The sequence below is a fragment of the Myotis myotis genome, unplaced genomic scaffold (assembly GCF_014108235.1).
Source record: "Myotis myotis isolate mMyoMyo1 unplaced genomic scaffold, mMyoMyo1.p scaffold_m19_p_2, whole genome shotgun sequence".
Lineage (NCBI taxonomy): Eukaryota > Metazoa > Chordata > Mammalia > Chiroptera > Vespertilionidae > Myotis > Myotis myotis.
In genome coordinates this window covers 118,859,799-118,882,656 of record NW_023416324.1, presented here as the reverse complement: position 1 = coordinate 118,882,656, position 22,858 = coordinate 118,859,799, and the positions used below count along the sequence as shown (strand labels likewise).

General features: G+C 36.8%; 1 pseudogene; it reads right to left on the bottom strand.

Moving 5' to 3' along the window:
* Window positions 1-15,951: 15,951 nt before the first annotated feature.
* LOC118675655 lies at window positions 15,952-17,499 on the bottom strand (annotated as a pseudogene).
* Between the last annotated feature and the right edge of the window lie 5,359 nt (window positions 17,500-22,858).

Genomic DNA, 22,858 nt, shown 5'->3' with positions numbered 1-22,858 from the left:
GCCTGTCTTGGCTCATGCTTCAAACTTTCCTAACGTCTCTCAATCAGGCAGCATCTGGTTTCTGTGTGCCCTGGACTTCTTGCTAAATGGCCCGAAGCCCAGACAAGTAGCAACCATATGCAGATTGCTCTGTAGTTCATGACAAGTGGTGCCAGGAAGGGCACAAGTAGTGACTAACCTTGGCCTTGACCTCCCAGAAGACCCCAGAGCCAGTGTACCTCATGGACAGCTTCAGATCATGTTGAAGCACCACCCAAACACCTCTACAAGAGACACACTCAAGGGGAAAATTCAGTGGACACCAGAGTAAGTTAAGTAATTAAGTAAGTCTTTACGTTAAGTAAGTCCTCCTCCATGGGGTGAGCTCCTGCACACCTGATCGTCCAAGGTGGTTGCAGGTGGTTGCAGCCAGTCCTCCCTGAGGAAATTGGGGTAAATTTCATATTGATGGTCCAACAGCAATAAAAGTTCCATTACGGCAGGAAGTTGTACACAGCCCAAATGGAAGGCACATCAGGAGTGCCCACCTTGGTTGACTAGAAAAGCTGTGTCAATGGACCCTACAGGACACCTACTACATAAGACCACTCTTTCAAACTCAGGAGACATAGTAGCTCTACCTAATATATACTAGTACAAACAAGCACAAGAAGGCAGCCAAATTAAGGAGACAAATAAACAAACATATGCCAAATGAAAGAACAAAACTCCAAAAAAACAAGCAATCTACTATACGTGGGGTTCAAAACACTGGCTATATACTGAGTGGAATGTGACTCAGCCATTAAAAAAGTAAAAGAATAAAATCTTGCCATCTGAAATGGCATGGATGGGTTGCGAGGGTATTGTACTGAGAGAAATAAGTCAGAGGAAGACAAATGCCATTTATTATAACACTAGAGGCCTGGTGCACGAATATGTGCACAGGTGGGATTCGGTAGGTCCATCCCATTCAGGGCCAATTAGGGCCAGGCCGGCAGGGGGCAGGGGACATGGGAGTTTGGCCAGCTGGCTCCGCCCCTGATTGGGGTGTGGGAGGGCAATCAGAGACTCGGACAGCCAGGGGAAGGGGCCATGGGAGGTTGACTGGCTGGCTTTTATATATATAGATATGTGGAATCTAAAAAACAATAAATGAGAAAACATAACAAAAACAGACTCAAATACAGAGGGTCTCCAGGTGGGAGGAGGCTAGGGGTCTGGATGAAAAAGGTGGAGGTATTAAAAAGTACAGATTGGGAGAAACTAAGATGGTGACATAGGTAAACGCCGGAAATTGCTGCCTCACACAACCACTTCAAAGATACAACTTAAAGACAAAATGGACATCATCCAGAACCACAGGAAGGCTGGCTGAGTGGAAATTCTACAACTAGAAGGAAAGAGAAAAGCACACTGAGAATCAGAGGAGGTGCGGAAGTGAAGTGCAGAGGTACGGAGGTGCACGCGTAAAGGGCTGGCAACTGAAGACGCGGCGCATGTAGAAAGGGCTAGAAGCTAAGGACAAAGTGCACATGGGAAGGGCTGGCAGCTGAGGACGTGGCACACGTGGAAAGGGCTGGCAACTGAGGACACAGTTGTCTTTTTCAATCAGGAGGGAGTCCTAAGCTCCTGACTGCTCTGAACTCCAGTTCCGGGCGAGTCTCTGGGGACCCAGACTCACACAGGAGAACCTGGACTGTCTGGCATCCTGCAGAACACGAAGCGGCTTTCTCTCAGAGGTGCTTGCAGCAATTACCGGACACTGAGAAGCAGATCCTCTTAGGGCAGGACTGAGGAGTAGCCATAGCTGCTTGCTCAGCCCTGTTGATCTCCTGAGACCCCGCCGCACCCAAGCTATGCACAGAGGCTTTTGCATATGAAATGCCTGGCCCTTTGCAATCTGAATATTACCTATCAAACTGCAGCTGGGTCAGAGAAATCCAGAACATCCCAAAGAAGGACCAAGGTCCCACAGAAGCTTGTATTGCTTCACAGCTGGGCTCCTGCTGGGTAGCCTCAGGTAGAGGCTAAATTAGCACCTCCTTAGATCCAAGAGCCAGTGTACCCAGTGGTCAGAATGGGACCATCCAGATTACAACTCCTCAGATCCATAAGGGACACACTCAGGGGGCAGACTCAGTGAGCACCAAAGCCCCACTGAAGCAAGTCTTGCACCAGAAGGGTGTCTCCAGCACAGAAGTTCTCCCACCATAGACACAGCTGATTCTCACAACCAATTGGCCTGGAGGTCAATTCTTCCCAGTGATACCTACAACAATCAAGGCTTAACTACAACAAGACTATGCACACAGCCCACAAAGGGGTGCACCAAGAGTGTTCACCTCCAGTAATTGGGAAGGCCGAGCCACTGGGTCCTATAGGACACCTAGCACAGAAAGCCACTCTATATATAAAAATTTTATTAAATATAAATATAAAATTCAAAACAAATTAGATAGTGATAAGTATAAAGCAAATAAAACTAGAATAAACATATAGATAAACTTTTTATATTATTTTTTATTAAATTGATTGGGGTCACATTGTTCAACATGATCATATAGGTTTCAGGTGTGGGTTTCTACTTTACAAAATCTGTAACATTGCACAGTGTGCCCACCACCCAAAGTCAAATCTCCTGTCACCATATATTAGGAACTCCTTCCCCCTCCACCTTCCTTCCTTTGGCAACCACCACACTGCTGTTTGTATTCATGAGTTTCAGTTTTATATCTCACATATGAGTGAAATCATATGGTTCTTAGCTTTTTCTGACGGACTTATTTCACTTGGCATAATATTCTCAAGATAAACTTTTGTGAAACAGTGGGAGCTAATGCATCTACATTGGATATGATTGGTCAGGAAATATTTCTTTGAGAAGATGACAATTAATGATAGGATGCCTGTCACAGAGTCCCAAGCAGAAGGGAAAACAAGTTCAAGGCAGGAGCCAGTCTATTTATTTTCAATTAATAGGAAGAAGGCCAATGTGTACAGAGCTTCAGTAAACTGAGGTAAAGACTGATAGAAGATAAGATTGAGAAGGGAGAAGAAACAAAATGTATAAAATCTTATGGGTCCTGGTAAAGAGTTGAATTTTATGTTAAATAAAAAACAAACAAACGAACCCTCACACACACACAGACACACACACACACACACACACACACACACACACACACACTGAAAATTTTAAAGCAGAGGGTTGAGATAATATAATGCATATATTTAAAAAGTCATTCTGAATTCTCTGGAGAAACTGGGAGGGATAGGGCACGGGTGAGGGCAACAGCGTCCACCAGCTCATAAGGACCATCTTCTTCCCAGAAGACCCCTTGAGTGAGGCTGGAAAATCATTGGTAAGAACTGATTAGAAAACCATGGCTAAATATTAAACAAAGAAATATGTAGCTTACTAAAAGGGATTTTTTCTCCTATTGGAGACTATCATCAAATCATCTTTGAGCATCCTCAGAAAAAAAAATGTTAAAAATGTCATCTTATTTTAAAATATTTCCTGGATTCAGCTGTACATTTGATTTTTTAAAAATCACACTTTAAAAATAGTATCAAAAAAGTCTCCTTTCCGTCTTTCCCTATATTCTATGAACAAGAATATAATGTACTGTGACTTGTTCAAAGCACTGAACTCATGAATTATGTTCCAAACATTTTTATTCAAGAGCTCAAAAGCTAAATAAAGCCATATTTTTCATTGAAGAAGAAAAAAGTACAAGGAATTTATTTAAATAAAACCAGCACTATAAATCCAGTCAATTTATCAGTTTCAAGAAACAGTTTAACTGCTGAGTAGTTGGTGAAAGCTTAACTACAATTTCTATAGAAAGGGAGAGAAAAGTGGAGAGAATAAATTATATTTTGATGCAAAATAATCATAGTACAAATGTATTTAATAAAAGGAGGACAATCTTTCTGGTAGAATTTCACCTGAAATTAATCATTTATTTGAATGTTAAGAACATCTAACACAGCCTACAAAAATAGCAAAATTTGGATAAAATGTAACTATTCAACAGGAAGGGAATGCATAAATAAGTTGTCGCACAGACTGGTCCTAATTATACTAAGAAATTTAGAAGTGGAATTTGATCAATTTCAGTGAATCTGTATAAATGAATACTAAAATGTCAAAATATTGAAATTGTCTTGAAGAAAAATACAAATTTAAAATTATATGTTTATTATATTTTATAACATTGAATTATGGATACAAAAATGTACAATTTAGTAAATTGGATAAGAAATTATTTAAGTGTTCCTTTGGTTTTGGGGTTTTTAAATTTTTACATTGAGTAAGCTATTTTAAAGGATGATACAGTACCCTTCATTTTATATAGGATGTTAGCAGTATGATCATAAAGTAGATCATTTACTTTCCTAAGAACATCTCTCAATCTTTTAAACACTTCTAAAACATTCACAGAATTATCATTTCTTCTGTCATTGATTTGTCCTGAGTCTTCCCTTGAAACTTTAGACCCTTTTTCTCCTTGCCTACTTGACTTTCCACTTAGATGACCAACAAGCAGTTCAAAATTTAAATGTTTAAACCATAACTCCTTATTTCTAGCACCCCTTTTTCCATCAAACTACTTAACTTCAAGTTTTTGCTACTCAGAATATAGGACCATTGCCTATCTATATGACCAGAGATTTACCAGTACCCATCACCCTTCCCCCACTGTGTTTCATCTTCTCTCATCTTCATCATTCACCAAGTCAATCCATCCACGTCTTTCCATATTCATCATAGTACAAGCCATACTCATTTTTGAATGAGTTTCTACAAGCCCCCTAATTGAGTCTTTTTAAAATCTTTCTATAATCCATTGTCCACTTAAGAGCCAGAGAGATCTTTTTGATAGCAATATTGGAGCTTAAAAATGTGGATTTGATATTTTTTTAAAAGTGGATTTGTTTTCATTGCAATTAGAATAATACAAAACTCTTTGTCCTGGACCACACTGCCTCACATGACCTGGTTTCTGTTCACCTATTAACCTAGTAATATCAACATTCTCACTTACCTAGTTTCAGCTACGACATTCTTTCTCTGTTCCTCAAACATATAAAACTTGTTGGTGTTGATGGTCCTCAAACTAACTAGTCTGCCTAGATTTCTCTTTGCTCTATTTTTTTCCTTGGTGTTCTCCTTCTCATCATGAATCTTTCACTTTAAATACTATGTTTTCATAGAGGTGTTTGCTGAATTCCTTATCTAGAGTTGATACTCAGGCATGCTCTATTACCACATCACCCTGTTTAATTTTCTTGATAGTATTTGCTATCCAAAGTACTCCTATTCAGATACCACAGATTTCTCAGATGTTTTCATGGAATATAGAAGCACTATGGGAACAAAAATTTTGTCTTGTTACTTCTATATGCTCAGTCTTAGACTAGTGCCTGACATGTAGCAGAAATTATATATGTGTTTGCATGTGTATGAAATTATATATGTGTTTGCATCATTCATATATATATATACATATATATATACATATATATATATATATATATATATATATATATATATATATATGTATATATATATATGAATGATGAATGGATAGCTCCAAAGTATCTCACAGCAACTCACTTTATGGTTAAGTGATTAAGTCATCAATAATATGCTTATGTTATCTATATTGTTAATTCATATATTTCTTAAAACCCTCTCACACATACTGCAGAACCTGTGGAGATAGTCAGGTATTCATTCACAGATTTTTTTTTTTAAAACACTGAGCACGCAGAGCCAATTTTCCATCTTTCAATGATAGAAGGCTCACATTTTATTTATATCAGTGTCTCCCCACAGAGGGCCCAGATGCATTTCCTGTTGGGCAGCTGCTTTTGCCCTCTATTTCTGACCCTTAATTGTTTGGCTTTTTTTCTCTGCATATGTCAAACTTTTCAAACCACTTGGAACCTTCCTTTCTACTTATGTCTCATTACTGAGCAATTTTTACTTTGGACGTTTCAACAGCTTGATACAAGTAAGCATCTATCAATTGATCACTATTTGCAAAGCTTTAAATAGAACTTAAAAGTGGCTGGAGTCTACATTTTACTAAAAGACAGACAACTAATAATATCAAAACACGTTATAGACCTTCTCAAATGTTTTTAAATCTCAATGGTCTCTCCTCTTTTTTATTAGCGTTTCCCTTTCCTATTTAATGGTGTTCTTTTTCAAGTGGAATAAGACATCCCTCTCTCATCACCCATTTGGTTTCCTATTCATTTTGATCAGTAATCTGACAACATTTAAAGCAGGGAGACTTGAAAGTATATGAAGAATCTAATCCTCCAGATTACTTGCAAATGCCAAAAAATGCCTTCTCAAAACATTCAGAGAATTATCATTACCTGCTGTGAAAGAAAAAATTTCAAAAACAGAGTTTGTTTAATTGAGATGTATGTGATCTAAGGGTCGATAGGGCATTAAGTGCTATTTGGTGGTAGTTTGGCATGTGATTGTCTACCCCTGAATGTCACTATCACTGCAACATTAATGGCAGATACATTTAGAAGAAGGAAGAGAACGTTAATAATACTTTTACTGTCTTCTTATCCACCCCGTTTGTTTGATTTAATTCTTTATTTTCTTCAGAATTGCACTGAACTTTATTTTTAAAAATTAACATTGATGAAAAATGATCTGTTGGATTAAAAAGTAGAGCAATGAGTTGAAAAGGGAGTGGATGAAAGATACATGAAGTTATAAAACAGACAAGGGAATTATAAATGTGCACTGCTTTCAGCCTAAACAAATTCATTTGTCATCAGGGGATACTGCTTTGAGTGAGGAAGATTATTTTTGCTGCATATATTCAAAGTGTGCATAATAAGTCATTTAAATCAAGGTTATACATTGTCTTTAGGCAATTATTCTCTTCTGTATTTATCAAGTGTAAAAAGCCAACTGTAAGCAGTTTTGAACTGTTATTTTGCTGCAATTATGCACTTCTTTGACAAAATATAATGATTTATTTTACAAGGAAAATGCTGCAGTATTACTTTGTAGAATTTATAGTGTTGCAGGGAGAAATAATTAACCAAACAGGTACACCGGAGAAGGGTGAATGGTAGGGTGTAGTTGGAAATGAATAATCTCATCTAAAATTGATACATGTACCTTAAGTTCTTCATAATCACATTAGGCATGATTACTAGCATCTGGACACAATATTCACTCCAGATGAAAATGTGATTTTGACCCCTCCCTGCCCAATAAAACTAGTTATGGAAACAGAGACAGGTGATACTCTTTGTTTTGATGGGTATTTAGAAGGTGATATTAAATGTGTGTAGACTAGAAAGGGTGAGAGAAGAATAGAGATAAACTCAAGCCCAAGCTGAAAGGATGGGCAAAAGTCTTGGTCAACGTCACTACGTCACATTGTGGATATACTGTGCACTCTCCTGGAGAGGCATGTTTTCTAAGGAGTGTATAGGGCCTGGAGTTTATGGCTCATATCAGTTAACAGTTTCTTACTTTGTTCCTAATAATTGAAAGAAAAATACTTGAAAATTAATAACTTAAGCCTTGGCCAGGTGGCTCAGTTGGTTGAGTGTCATCCTATACACTGACAGATTGCCAGGTCAATTCCAGGTCAGGGCACATGCCCGGGTTGCAGGCTCAATCTCTGGTCATGCAGGAGGCACCTGATCAATGTTTCTCTCTCACATTGATGTTTCTCTTTCTCTACCTCTTCCTTTTCCCTTCCTCTCTAAAAATTAATTTAAAGATCTTTTAAAAAAATTAATAACTTAATAATGACATAGTAATCTTTGTTGCACATTTATTTTTTAATTTATCATTATTGTTGAAAGTATTACAGATGTCCCCTTTTTCATTCCCCATTGGCACCCCACCTCCCCACTTCCTTCCTCTCACTAGGCCTTCACCCCACTATTATCTGTGATAATGGGTTATTCATATAAGCATGTAAGGACTTTGGTTGGTCTCTTCCTTCCCCACTCCATTCCCTCTGAAGATCCTCAGTTTGTTGCATGCTTCCACATCTCTGGACCTATTTTGTTTGTTAGTTTATTTTGTTCATTAGATTCTACATATAAGTGAGATCGTGTGGTACTTGTCTTTCTCTGATTTATTTCACTTAGCATAATACTCTCTAGGTCCTTCCATTCTGTCTTAAAGGGTAAGAGATCCTTCTTTTCTACAGTTGCATAGTATTCTGAGATGAGGCTCAGAAATCAAGAGTTTAAAAACATTCCCAGGTGATTCTAATGTGCAGCCAAGGTTGAGAACCACTGCTCTAGGGCAAAAGAAACAAAGGAAAAAATAAACAAATAGGACTACATCAAAATATAAAACTTCTGCACAGCAAATGAAATCAGCATCAAAATAAGAAGGGAACCTGCTGAATGAGAGAACATATTTTTCAATAATACATCTGATAAAGAGTTAATATCCAATGTATATAAAGTACTCATACAAGTCAACAAAAGGAAGACAAACAACCCAATAAAAAATAGGCAGAAGACCTAAATAGACATTTCTCCAAAAAGGACATACAAATGGCCAAGAGACCTTTAATGTTTATTTTGTGATGTAAAGTACATGCTTTTGCATTAGCCAGGAGAGCAATCAGGAAGATATGCATCACAGTAAAAATAACCATAGCAGACATGACATACCTTTGTCTCTAAGTCTTACCAAACAGATTTGTTGGGATTCCAAGATCTCCCAGTTCTCCCATTTCTAGGCAGGGAGTTGGGTTACTGATTGTTTCTCCTTAGCAGATTTTGCTAATTTCCTCTGTAACCTGTGGACATCAGCTTCTACTATGTCACTGCCAAGTTCTACCCCTCTGCTGCAGCTTCCCTTTATGTGGTCCAATCTTGGGATAGTTTTCTCTCACAGTGATGTGACCTCTTTCATAATTACTGGTAGTGATCTGCCTACTGTTGTTGCTAATTGTGTTTTTCCCATGAAAACAAAAAAGATTCCATTTATACATGGATTAGAACCATGCTTGGGCTCCCTATAATGGGATAAAAGTTCTTGTTGTTGTTTTTTTGTTTTTTTTTTTTTAAACAATATTACAAATGTTGCAACAGTTATATTCATCCTGTTTGTTTTTATATCTCCATTTCTTACAGTTTTTTTTGTTTTTGAGAAACTTCTGTCCAATTGCTTCAGACTTGCATACAAAGATAAGACAATTTTAATCTAAAATAATTCTTCTCACCCAAAAATCAACTCACCTCACCGAGTCTTTTCTGCTCTGGTGAATTTATTGTTCACTTGAGACAACAAAGGAGCTTCTACTCTCTCCTTCATGAAAGTGTACACCTCATGTCTCAGGACCTGAGAATCAAGTCTAAACCTTTCTTTCCTATTTTCCCTCAAGAGAACCTCTGGACTTCTTTGCAAATATAACCCTTGTATCCACCCTATTCCTCCCATTATCAGGGTTGATGCAAATTCTCTTCCTTCCCTATTCTGCAACCTTAGACCTTTATTAAAGGTATTTGCATTTTGATATAGTACTATATAAATAATTGTTTAATTTATGAAACTATTCACAATATATATGTAAATGCATTTTGTAATTTAAAAATTCTTAGAACAATTATGTTTTAATATTTAAAATATGCATATAGTGAAAATTAGTTTTCAAAATGAACAAAATGATAACTTATTTATGTTTTCAATTTTTCAGCAAGCAACTATAACAAATTATAATGGCTTTGAAAAAATAGCAAGGCAGTTCTTATTCTCTAAGAGCTCATAAATTCGTTGGAGAGAGAATAGTTTTGAAACAATAAAAAAAAGAATACAGACAAATAATGACAAGTGACATAGAAGGGGAATACGTAGATTCAATGGTTGAGGATCATACAAAAAGAAAAATCACTTTATATTGAGAAAAATTGAAAAAGGCCTGGTGCATGTTATCTCATTTTAACAAGATATAAAGAATTTATAAATTTCACAACGATAATAGAAGTGACAACCTCTGGGAATATGGAAGAACAGGCTGAGCAAGAATAGAGTGTAGAAATTGGGCAAAGAATTCAGGAATAGCTATGGCAGAAATCTCAGGAAAGCACAGAGTAGCAGTACGGAAACGACTGATTTAAAGTTGGACATACTTGAGCTTTGCTCTTGGCTTTTCTATTTATTAGATGTGTGGCATTAATCAAGTTACTTAACATTTCTGAATTGGGGTTTTCTAACAGGTGAAATGGGACTAATGCTAGAACTAATTTATAGTTAGGGGGACATAGCTAAGTAGTTAACTAAATATGTAGATTGATAAGACATGTATGGATAGATAGAAAAATGATAAATGGAGGATTCCTTCCAATGGAATAAGAGTTCTTGTTTTTTTAAACAATATTACAATAAGAAAAAATTCCTTTACATACCTGCTTTACGGATTTAGAACTTCATGCAGTAGACACGTAAACTTCAATTTGGATTATATGAACTGGTAAGTTCCACATGTGAGGCAATTATTTAAATTTAGAAGAAATTAAATTTAGAAAAAATTATTAATTTATTTTATTAGGCTACCAATTAGGTCATGAAAACTTCTGACACTGAAAATTAAAAGATGAGTAATAATGGCTACAATTTCTTTCCTAGCCACTGACATTTTATCATATTCTATAAAACACTAGCGTATTCAAATAAAATAATAAAGATAGGGCAATGGAATGAATTGTTTCTTAGCAAACCTAATTTTCTTTTAGTACTATATTTTTATGACAAGAATATATTTCTCTGAGTGTACAAAAATATTCTTCCTCAATTGGATTTTCAAATATATGAGGACTAGAGGCCCGGTGCACAAAATTTGTACACAGTTGGGTCACTAGTCCTGGCCAGTGATCAGGGTTGATTAGGGCCTTCCAGCTACCAGCGGAGCCTTTCTTCATTCCACTCCACCCGCCCTGGTGGTCAGCACATCTTATAGCGAGCAATTGAACTCCCAGTCTCCTGGTCGAACTGCTGAGGGGACACTTTGCATATTAGCCTTTTATATATATACATAGATACATATTTGTCCTTTACTCATGCACTTGTTTACATTATTAATTTGTGTAGAGGCTCATTTACCAAATAGACTATACAAAGCAATCTTGAGCGTAGCTTTCCTAAATACATGCTATAAATATCAATGTATTTTATTTGTTCATCCAGTATTCCAGGTAAAAAGTGACTTTTTGATAGGTTGATTAGGGTTATTGTCTTAATTTGCTCCATAACTCTGTTTATTGATACATTACTAGGATTCAGTGGGTTAGGCAGGAAACATTTGTGTGTTCTAATAGGGACAGGTAATCAATTGAATATATTTGGGCAATATAGCCTGTTACATGTCTGAACAATAAAATATGTGCTCATGATTACATTGTTAAAGGGGGATCACCAATAAAAATGCCATAAAATTGCAAATCAATTAAAATAATTATTAGAAACATTCAAATATTATTTTAGAAAAATAACAATTTCTATGTTTTTTCTCCCCTCAGCTATAATGCTAACTTTTAAAAGATACATTGAGATGTCTTTGTGCTCCATTTCTCTGTATGTAAATTGTACCTCAGGAAGTATTCAGAAAATACCCACACAGTGCTTACACATATGTCACCTTATTATTTCTACAACTCATTTGAAAGTAAACTGACATTTGAAATAATACAAATTGTTCCTTGATGATTTACACAACTCATTTTCTTATTTTTATAGTCAACATGTATTCTAAATGAGTAACTACATTTTAACAAACAGAATACAAATGGGTCAACCTTCTGTCTACCACCTACTAATGCTATTCCCCTCCGTCAACATTTTGCAGAGTGTCCTCTTGTTCATTAATGTCCTCTTTCTCTTGCTTGTCAGCTGAATTCTGTCATATCCATGGGAACCACCACTACTCTCATTTGAGTAGTTATATTGTCATATTTATAAATATTTTAGGTGTGTATTTAAAAAATGTTTGCTCATGAGTATTTTGTTAAGTGTCTATGTATGTCTTTTAACTTAAGCCTTGTGTATATGTAGGTTCATACATCTATGTGTGTGCATATATTTTTACATTGCACATTTATAATATGTATAATATAGAAATTATATTTAAAAATGTAATTTTATACAGATGTATAATATATATATATATATATATATATATATATATATACTCAAATATGTTCAGGCAATAATACTACGTAAGTACATACTCAGAAGTATAATATTGTCCTAGTACATTGTTAATTTAATTAGAAATACTACTTTATTATTAATGATTTATTATGCCCCAGTTATATTACCTGACATTAATATCTGTATGACATCTTTACTTAGTTAACGATTACTTATTATATTTGTGCTACATTTTTACTTTAAACTTTTCTCTTATTTATTATAATGCTTAGCTGCATATAAGTTAATAACATAGACCCAGATTTGGGTTTCTATTTTTGGAAGCTGTTCATCTATTTGTGGCTTTCAATATTTCTCTTTGCTTTAAAAGATTTATGTAATTTTTTTGCCTCCCATTAGTTTGATGTTTTATAATGATATTTTTCTCACTTTTGCCTCTTGTTAGATTAATGTTTTATAATTACATTTTTACTTGTCAATTATTTTATAAATATATTAATCACATTTCTATTACTTATGTTTACCCTTAAATTGATAACTTGCATAATTTATTTAATCTACAGTTGCAAGAATTTATCTCAAATGTCCTACATTTTATTTTTCATTATTGTCTATTAATTCCACATCATTTTTAAACCCAAAGAAAATTGCTATTATTAACTTTTCTAGAGGCCCGGTGCATGAATATCATGCACTCAGGGAGGTCCCTCAGCCCAGCTTGGGCACTCTCGTAGTCCGGAAGCCCTCAGGGAGAGGCTCCTGCCACTACCTCTGTGCTCGCCAGCCATGAACCCAGCTTCCGGCTGAGCGGCACTCCCCCTGTGGGAGCTCTTGCATTGAGCATCTTCCCCCTGGTAGTCAGTATGCATCATAGTGACCGGTTGTTCTCCACCATTTGGTCAATTTGCATATTAGCCTTTTATTATATAGGATTATTCATACAAATTTTCTTGCACACTGTATTTCTTGCAACAACATTTTACGCTGGGATCAGTTTTTTCCTTTCTTACTAGTCTATCTGAATTTACTGTTATAGAAGTTCTTTCAGCAAGGTTTGAGGATATTGAACTCTTAAAATTTGTCAGAATATATTTTTATATAAGTCAAATTAAACAGCAGTTTGACTGTGTGTATACTTTGTCGTTGACATTTATTTTTCTCTCAATTTGATATTATTGTGTTGTTGCCTGGAGTCAATCTTGCTAATGTAAAGTCATCTGTAAATTTAGTAGTTGTTCCTTTGTCTGCAACTTGCTGTTTTTCTTACTGCTTTGAATATTTCTTTGTCTTTGAACTTCTTTAATTTCATCATAATTTATCATGATGTGAATTTATTCTTATTTATCAGTATTGAGTCTTAGTGTAGGTACTTTCCCTATCTGAAGAACAAAGGCTTTCTTCAGGTCTGAAATGTACTGAACATGTGTCACTTCATATTTTTCCTTTTTTTTCTTAATCCAAAATACCTATAAATTTATTTTTGAAACTTTTTGTTCTATTCTCAGTATCCTTTACCAGTTATTCCTCTTTTGTTTTTTATCTCATTATCTCTATCCTTTTAAGCTGACTAATTTTCTGACTTATCTTGGCTGATTAATTAGCTGAAGATTTTTAAGGTATTTTGTTTATTTTAGTGATTATTGTTGTATCACTAGAAAATCTATTTGGCTTGTTTTCTTTATTTAATATTTGCTTATTGTTTTTCCATGCTTATTTTTTTTCTGTATAACTTTTATTTCTTATTATTCTTTAAATTTTTATTGACATGTATTTACTGTCAATTTTCATATTTTTATTTCGCTGGTGTTGACTCAAGTATTTTCTGAAAATCATGTTGGTTGTTTTCTTGTATGTTTTGTTTGTTTTTGCTAAATGATTTGTTTCTTTGTGGGATAACAGATCAGATTCTTTAGAAAGCAAGGTCTATGACAAAAGCTTAAATGTTAACATTATACTGGAGGGCAAAAAAAAAAAAATAGGGGAAAGGAGGAGTAAGGAAAAAGGAAGGTGAGCCAGGGAAGGATTAGAAGCAAATAGAAAATAAGGCATTACTGAGCTGTCCACATTTTTTAAACAAAACACAGCTGGTGCTCAGTCACACTTGGTACGTCCAGAAACCTCCATGGAACAATGAATTTTGAAAAAGGAGATTGGTAGAGGGACAACCAGAGAGCAAATATCTGACGGTTTCTTCCAATTCCCAATCTCTGACGGATCCAACTCTTCCCCAGGGATGTCCTCTTCCATGTAGGAGCTACTGGGAAAGGTAGAGTTTCCGTGGTCCATTATGGCCAATGTGATGGTGTGACAGTCTCCTTTTGTTAGTTGGAGCTGTAAGAGTGTCATCTTGGTCTATGTAGGTATGCCTGGTATCTGTAGCAGAGATTTTTTAACTATGAGAATACTAAGAGCCATCATTAGGATTGTTCATCCAGGAATTAAGACAATCAACTGGCCCAAGTAGCTAGCAGAGAGGCCAGACTGAATCTGGGATATATATATATATCCCTACTATATATGATATTATAGTGTATACTGCAACTAGAGTCATCTTCCATAAGTTTTTAGCAGATATTATTTTTTGCTCAAAAACTTCCACTTTTCCCACATTGCCTACAGGAAGAATTCTTACATCTAGCATTCAAAGCTTTTCCAAACCTTATCTCTTGTTCCTTTCCTCCATAATACCTGGGCTTTAGGGAAACTAGGCTGAGTTTTGTAAAGCACTTTGAATCCTGCCTCACCTATACTGTAAGAAGTATATACACCTTTGTTATTATTATTACTACTCATTTTTGACAGTGTTCAATTCCAGTCAAGGGCACATGCCTGGGTTGCAGGCTCCATCACCAGTGAGGGGTGTGCAGGAATCAGCCAATCAATGATTCTCATCATTGATGTTTCTATCTTTCTCTCCTTCTCCCCTCTCCTCTGAAATCAATAAAAACATTTTTAAAAAGCAGCTTCTTAAGTGATCTTCATGTGCACCTACATCCAAGAATCATTGGTTTACTTGAGAGAAACTTTGGGTCAAGGAGGCTGGTCATGTTTGGCATATATTTTTCACCATGTTCTCCTCAGCATGTGTTTGAAACAGAAACAGAACTGATTAGCCGTGAATGACTTATGAATCTGTGAGTAATGTTCTTTTTAATATATATATTTTATTGATTTTTTTTTTTTTTTTTTTTTTTTTTTACAGAGAGGAAGGGAGAAGGATAGAGAGTTAGAAACATTGATGAGAGAGAAACATTGATCAGTTGCCTCCTGCACACTCCCAACTGGGGATGTGCCCTCAACCAAGGTACATGCTCTTGACCAGAACCGAACCTGAGACCCTTGAGTCCTCAGGCCAACACTCTATCCACTGAGCCAAACCGGTTAGGGCTGTGAGTAATGTTTTTAAAAACAAAAATGCAAAGCTCTCCCACCCTCTTGAGTTTGAACTAGGGGGGGGGGTCCCAATGCACTTGGTATTCATCTAAAAGCTTGTCTGTTGGTCCTACCTCTAATAATTTGTAAATTTCAAAACAGAATTAAGTAAATATAGTTAACTATGTACAATATTTACAGCTTACAGAATTTCCAACCCCAAATTATACATTTAAATCTGTAAATATGTGAAAAAGTTGACATTTTAACATGTAATACTGAAAATATTTCAAAACTTTACCTCAGAAGTATTTTACACCAACTTTCCAAAGTGCTAGTTTCACAGGCTCATACTGTACTGCAACAACCTAGTCAGGTTATCAAGCCTCCAGGAATGGAGTAACAGGGATATGGAGAGACAGCGCTTTTTATACAATCGCAGAAGGAATTAGAAATATTGGTTCCTTCAAATCCTGTAGCAAAGCCCTTTTCACCCTCCAATCCTGAGACAACAAACCCTGCAGTTCTCCCTCATGGTCGCTGTCAACATGCTCTTCCCTTTTCTGCAGTTCTCTTATTGTCAGGACCTCTTTAAGCTTATTTTTTATTTCATCCTGGCGATTCCGCAGTTTTTCCACCCGATGGTAGCCCTGTATTTGCTCATCGGTCTCCCCAATCTGCCAGTCCAACCGTCCCTCCTCATCCTCTTCAGCAACTATGGCTTCGGAGACTGTCGACCTGTCTCATTTTGAAATTCGTCCCACTCTTTGTCCATCTGCTCCTTTGGCTCATCAACCTTCCGCACCCTGGCATCGAACTCAGGGTCGTCCAAAAACCCACCCGGTAACGTTTCCGCAGTGTTTTCTCTCCTTTCCACGATTTCCCATGCAGTTCTGCTTTCGCAATGGACCGCGGGTGAGGAATTGCAGGGGCCTTGGGTGGATGTGCAGGGAGAAATCCCTTGGCAGCCACTACTTGCTGCCTCCCCGAGGGCAGTGGGTGTTCCCTGCCCTGTGTGTTGGCGGCTGCCTGCTGGCGTCCTCTCTGGTCTTCCTCCTCCTCCTCTTCATCATCAGGGAGTAAACTGAGTCCCTGAGCCTTACCGGGGTCGCTCTAGTAGGCTCCTTCCCTGCTGTGTCCACGTGGGCGAGCAAAGCGGGTGCTGGGGCTGTACCCAGGCTATCGGAGCCCGCGCCTTCCTCTGGGCGCCCTGGACAACCTCCTTCGCGCCTTTCCGCTCGGCCACTCCCTCCTGGGGCTGCGTTCCCGGGACTGGAGTCCACCACCAGAGCTCGCTTTTAACCGGGGTGTTACGCAGGGCACCACTCAGCGGCCCAGAGGGTTGCACTTCGCAAATGGAGATTCTATGTGTTTCCCGTTGGTGCTCAGCCGCTGTTTCTCTTTCATCCACCGCCGGATGCCATCTTTGCGACCTGAGCTAAGGGGAGTCTCTTATTTTTATTTTATTTTATTTTTTAAATATATTTTATTGATTTTTTACAAAGAGGAAGGGAGAATGATAGAAACATCAATGAGAGAGAAACATCGATAAACTGCCTCCTGCACACCTCCAACTGGGGATGAGCCAGCAACCAAGGTACATGCATTTGACCAGAATCAAACCTGGGACCCCTCAGTCCACAGGCTGATGCTCTATCCACTGAGCCAAACTGGTTAGGGCTATTTTTATTTTTTAAATATAACTGTCTTCGGTGTTAATTGAGGGGTTGCCGGAGGAGATGAATGTGGGAAACCAGTTAGATGACCATTAAAAAGTTGATACCTGACCAAGCAGGAAAATAATCCAGCTTTTAAATACCAACTAAAAAAAGTACAATTATTTTTTATTGTTGGTTCCATTCAGTGGTCTTTTGACTCCACCTTCGCCTGCTTGAAGGTGGCCGGTCCTGCAGCCAGGATGGTTGCTCTAAAGTGAGAAATGGGTCACAGCTCTCTCTGACTGTAAACCTTTCCATGGCTTCCTGCTGATTTCAAAAGTCCAAACTCCTCAAGTGTACAATAGGCATGTACACAGCCATTTGTATTTAGTCTTTATTTTCCTCTTTAAATTTTATTCACTCATATCAAACTCAGATCCAGCCAGAGTGAAGAATTTCTATCTCACAAACAATCACATCCCCTTTTATCTCTGACACTGTAGATGTGACCTTCATCTGCCTTCAGTACTCTGATGGCATACTGGTTCTGCCCACTCTAATCCGCATCAGGAAGAAAACCCTTTTACCTCCATGATGGTCACTATGTTCAGATCACAGGTTTCCATTACTCATAAACTCATCTAGGAAGGATTTACCAGATCTGGGATTGTGGACCCCTCTCATTGAAATTATGATTTAACTAGTGGCCCTTTGCACAAAATTTGTGCATGGAGGGGGTGTTCTCTTAGCCCAGCCTGCGCCCTCTCCAATTGGACACCCCTCTCACAATCTAGGACCACTGGCTCCTAACTTCTCACCTGCCTGATCACTCCTAAACACCTCTGCCTGCTTGCCTGATTGCCTCTAACTGCCCTCCCTAGCCAGCTTGATCTCACTCCCAACTGCCCTTCTCTTCCAGCCTAGTTGCACCCAACAGCCCTCCCCTGCAGGCCTGATCTCTCCCCCAACTGCCCTTCCCTGTCAGCCAATTTGATTCTGTTTGGTCGGTTTCTATGCCAGTCAGCATCAAAAGCTCTGCCTCCTAGGCAGCCATTGGCTCCTCACAGTTCACCCAGATTTGGTTCTGATTGGTTGGTTTCTATGCCAGTCAGCTCTCTGGGTCTATCTCCGGGCTTGATCAGAGAGGCCCAGAGAAAAAGAGAAAGGTGCAGCTGTTGGCTAAGACCAGAGAGGAAGAGAGAGGCAACAGCTGATCAACAGCTGCCATGGAGGTTGCAGATCAGACCCTGCCTCTCTCTCCTGGCCTCTCTCTGGGCCTGATCTGCAGCCTCCTTGGCAGTCAGTGCTGGGTCGCCACGGCAACCCAGCACTGACTGCAGAACTGACTTCCGGTGTTTGGTCGAGCCTTTGGTTGGTCCGTTATGGACCCTGGGTTTTTATATATTAAGATTTTAATTGCTTACATACTTTTAGAAACTGTCCTTACATAATCTGAGGGCAGAAATGTTACTTTCTTGTTCTAAATTGTATTAGCATGGCCAAACACAGTAGATGCTTGAAAAATACTTATGCTAATGAAGAAATGAATGATTGAATATTTTAATAAATGTAAGGATTTAAGTATTTTATGTATTTCCTGCACATCAGTATTCAATCAAAACTTTGTCAGTTAGGAGCTATATAGTCACAACAAATGATTTATCCACACTTTCTCAGACAAGCAACTCATGATTGGTGGCTGAAACAGGTCTGAGTTCTCACCTTCTTTAATCTTTTAATGAAAACATGGAGAGAAAAAGCTTGTTTGTTTGTTGTTTTTCATATGTCTGCATATAACCCCCAAAAGTGTTAAAAAAAAAAAAAGTAAGCAGGAAGGATTTCTTGACCACTGGCTTGTGTTTTTGTTACTTAAGTTTGTGTTTTGAGATAAATATATTTGAGGTTTTGGCTCTGGATTAGTCTTCAGGGGACTGTTGGTTCTGCTCAGGATATGCATATATTCTCCTGGAACTTTTGAATAAAATATAGGATTATTCAGTCCAAGCATCTGATCTTGCCTGCTGTCTATTTCAACACTTTTGTCAGCATCTTATTTCCTAAGTCTTGTAATATAATTTAGTGATGATAGATTCTATTGGTTCTTGATATTAACATTGTCTTCTGATGGTTTTATAAACCACTGATACCTTTTGGAGTATTTGAGAGCAAATCTAATAGTTTGTCAAGGAATCTGACTAGACCAGGAGGTCAGATTGAGCTATAATTAGAAAAATGAATTGATTAGCCTTAAATATCTGAATACTTCCATGTTCCTAGCCCATTATTCATATACCATTGTCTCTGCTTATTTCAGATTCAGTCTCATGTTTATTAAATTAATCTACTACATTTTTAAAATCTGTAGATTTTATCTTTCTCACTATGCATTTTAGCTTTGCCCCCTTTAAAATATATCTCTTATCTTTATATAATTAATTTTTTTCTTCACTCATTTGTTTCTTTGAGGCTATTAATTTTGTGGTAAAGATGGTAGGAGGGATATCTCATTTTATTTATATTTATATGATACAACAATTTATTTTAAAATTTTTAGTCACAGAGTGGTCTAAAAGTGTTTAGTGAACAAAGATATTTGAAGGTTTATTAGTAACTGTAATAAAAACAGAAGGAGCATATTAATAGTATAAGTAAGCTTTCTTATTATATATGACATCACTCTGAATTAATTTCCTTACTTATTTTGACTTTTGCAAATTGTCCAAACATGAAAGGTTTATAGAGTTTAAAGAAAGATGTGAGTAAATTCTGAATAAATCTATATAGCAAGCTGTACTTTCTAAGAGTATTAATTATGCACTAATTAATGTGGAGGTGTTTTGATATAACTTCCTATAAACTTGAAATCTTTTTTTTATCTTATACAGACTTATATGATGATCTACATGAGTTACTTTAACCACTAATATAGTTCTAGAAACATTGTGGGCATTGGTGTTAGATGAGTGTCTTTTTTTTTTTTTAAATCATTTTAAATAGATAAATCTATTATTTTCTTCTATATGAAAAATTACTGTAAAATTTCACTATTGGTGGAAGTATCATATCAATGTAAGGGTTTATCTGACACAGTAGGTGCTCTAAATATAGTAGCTAGTTCTAATGCTTCACTTTTACATAGCAATTCATTATAAAATGTATTTAACAGTTTTAGTAAATTTGTTAAATCCGTATCTTACTTTTGATTTTAGAAAGTATTTAATAATATTTTAATTGAAAATAAAGTTATACATACATATATATGTATATACTGTAGAAAATCTAAATCTTTTTTAAATTGATTTTTAGAGAGGGATAGAGAGATAGAAACATCGATGGAAGAGAAACATCAATTGGCTGCCTCCTGCACACCCCCTAGTGAGAATTGGGCTTGCAACCCAGGCATGTGACTTGATGGGGAATTGAATCTCAACCTTTGGTTCACGGGTTGATGCTCAAGCATTGAGCAACACTGGCTGGGTGAAAATCTAAATCTTTATAAGAAAATGAGGCTCATTCATTCTCTTGCTACCCGGTAATTATTACTTTTAGCATGATGACATATTTTTCTTCCGTTATCTTTTATATTTAGCACTAGAGGCCCAGTGCACAAAATTTGTGCACTGGGGGGGGGTTTCCCTCAGCCCAGCCTGCACCCTCTCCAATATGGGACCCCTTGGGGGATGTCTGACTGCCCTGTGGGATCGGGCATAAACCGGCAGTTGGACATCCCCCTCACAATCCGGGACTGCTGGCTCCCAACCACTCGCCTGCCTGCCTGCCTGATTGCCCCTAACTGCTTTTGCCTGCCAGCCTGATCACCCCCTAACTGTTCCCCTGCTGACCTGATTGATGCCTAACTTGTCCCCTGCTGCCCGATCGCCCCCAACTGCCCTCCCCTGCAGGCCATCTTGTGGCAGCCATCTTGTGATGACATTAACGTGGCCATCTTGTGACGACATGGGGCGGCCCTCTTGTGTGAGGGTATGATGCTCAATTTGCATATTACCTCTTTATTATATAGGATAATTAATGTTTACTTCAAAAAAACCCTAACTGCTTTTGCAGCAGATGAACTTTAAAATTAGTATCTTATTTTCTCACAGAGATTTTGATTGGGAAAGCATTTAATTTAAAGTTAATTTGGGAGAAAATGATACTCATAAACTATTGTTTCTTCTCTTTCTATGACATGATATACCTTTTCATTTTTAAAAATATCCTTATTTAGGTCTGTATGTTAAGGGTAACAATTACTTTTTTATAGAGACCTTAAATATGACTTTTTGTAGATCAAAAGTGCCTTCTAGTTTTATTGCTATTATGAATTTACCACCCCCTACACACATTTCCTGAATTGTTTCATTGATGTTTTTGTTGAATTAGTTTTGTACCTTTATCTAGACACATAGCTTGAATTCTTAATATATATTGTTGTTTTTTTCCATTTGATTGAATTCATAGTTATAGCCCATGAAAATGATAGTTATATCTCAATCTTTACAACTTTAGAACTAATTTTTTAAATGATAGCTGATATTTTTCTTTTATGTCAAACTTCCAAATGTTAGAATTAAAAACTATTAGAAAGTTAGAGATTATTAAAATATTAGAAAATGTTTCTAATATTTGCTGCATTTTTATCACATTAAAATTCTTCTATTTGTAACTTACTACAATAATTTTCTTTTTATTTAGGAATGGGCCTTGAATAACTACTTAAAAATTTGACAGGTGCCCTATCTGATTTTGATTTGGCTCAGATTCTGGTCAAGGGCACATGCCATGGTTGTGGGCTTGGTCCCTAGTGTGGGGAGTATGGGAGGCTGCCAATCGGTGATTCTCTCTCATCATTGATGTTTCTATCTCTCTCTCCCTCTCTGTTCCTCTCTGAAATAAATAAAATTTTTTAAAAAAATTTACATGTTGAGCCCTAACCAGTTTGGCTCAGTGGATAGAGTGTCAGCCTGAGGACTGAAGGGTCCCAGGTTTGATTCCGGTCAAGGGCATGTACCTTGGTTGCGGGAATATCCCCAGTAGGGGATGTGCCGGATGCAGCTGATCGATGTTTCTCTCTCATCGATGTTTCTAACTTTCTATCCCTCTCCCTTCCTCTCTGTAAAAAAATCAATAAAATATATATTTTTAAAAAGTTACATGTTGAAATGATCATAGGTTCATTTCTTTCTTACTCTTTTAATTGGGAGAATTATATTGAACTTTTCTTGAATTCCTGGGGAAATCCATTGGTCATAATGTGTATTTTTCTAATGTACTAGTGGATTAGGTCCATTAATCATTTAAAATATTTTAGGCTGAATGTATCAACAAATTCCTATTCAAATAGATTTAGCAAAATAAGAAATGTTATTAGCTCACAAAACAAGATGAGTTATGAGCTCAATATTATTGTTAAGAACTCAGGTTATTTTAGCCCCTTACTGTAACCATCATTACAATGTGGTTGTAAATACCATTTTAATAGCCAAATTCTTTTCTATTCCACAAATGTACTATGTTATATTTAATAATTAGCTTTGTATTATATATTTAGATTACTAAGATAATTTACACTTATAAATGCCATTAAGAAAAAGGTGGGCTGGTTTTTTCACATTATAAAGTTAGATTCAGAAAGGTGAAAGTACAGGATGAAAAGGTATGAACAACTCTAAGACTT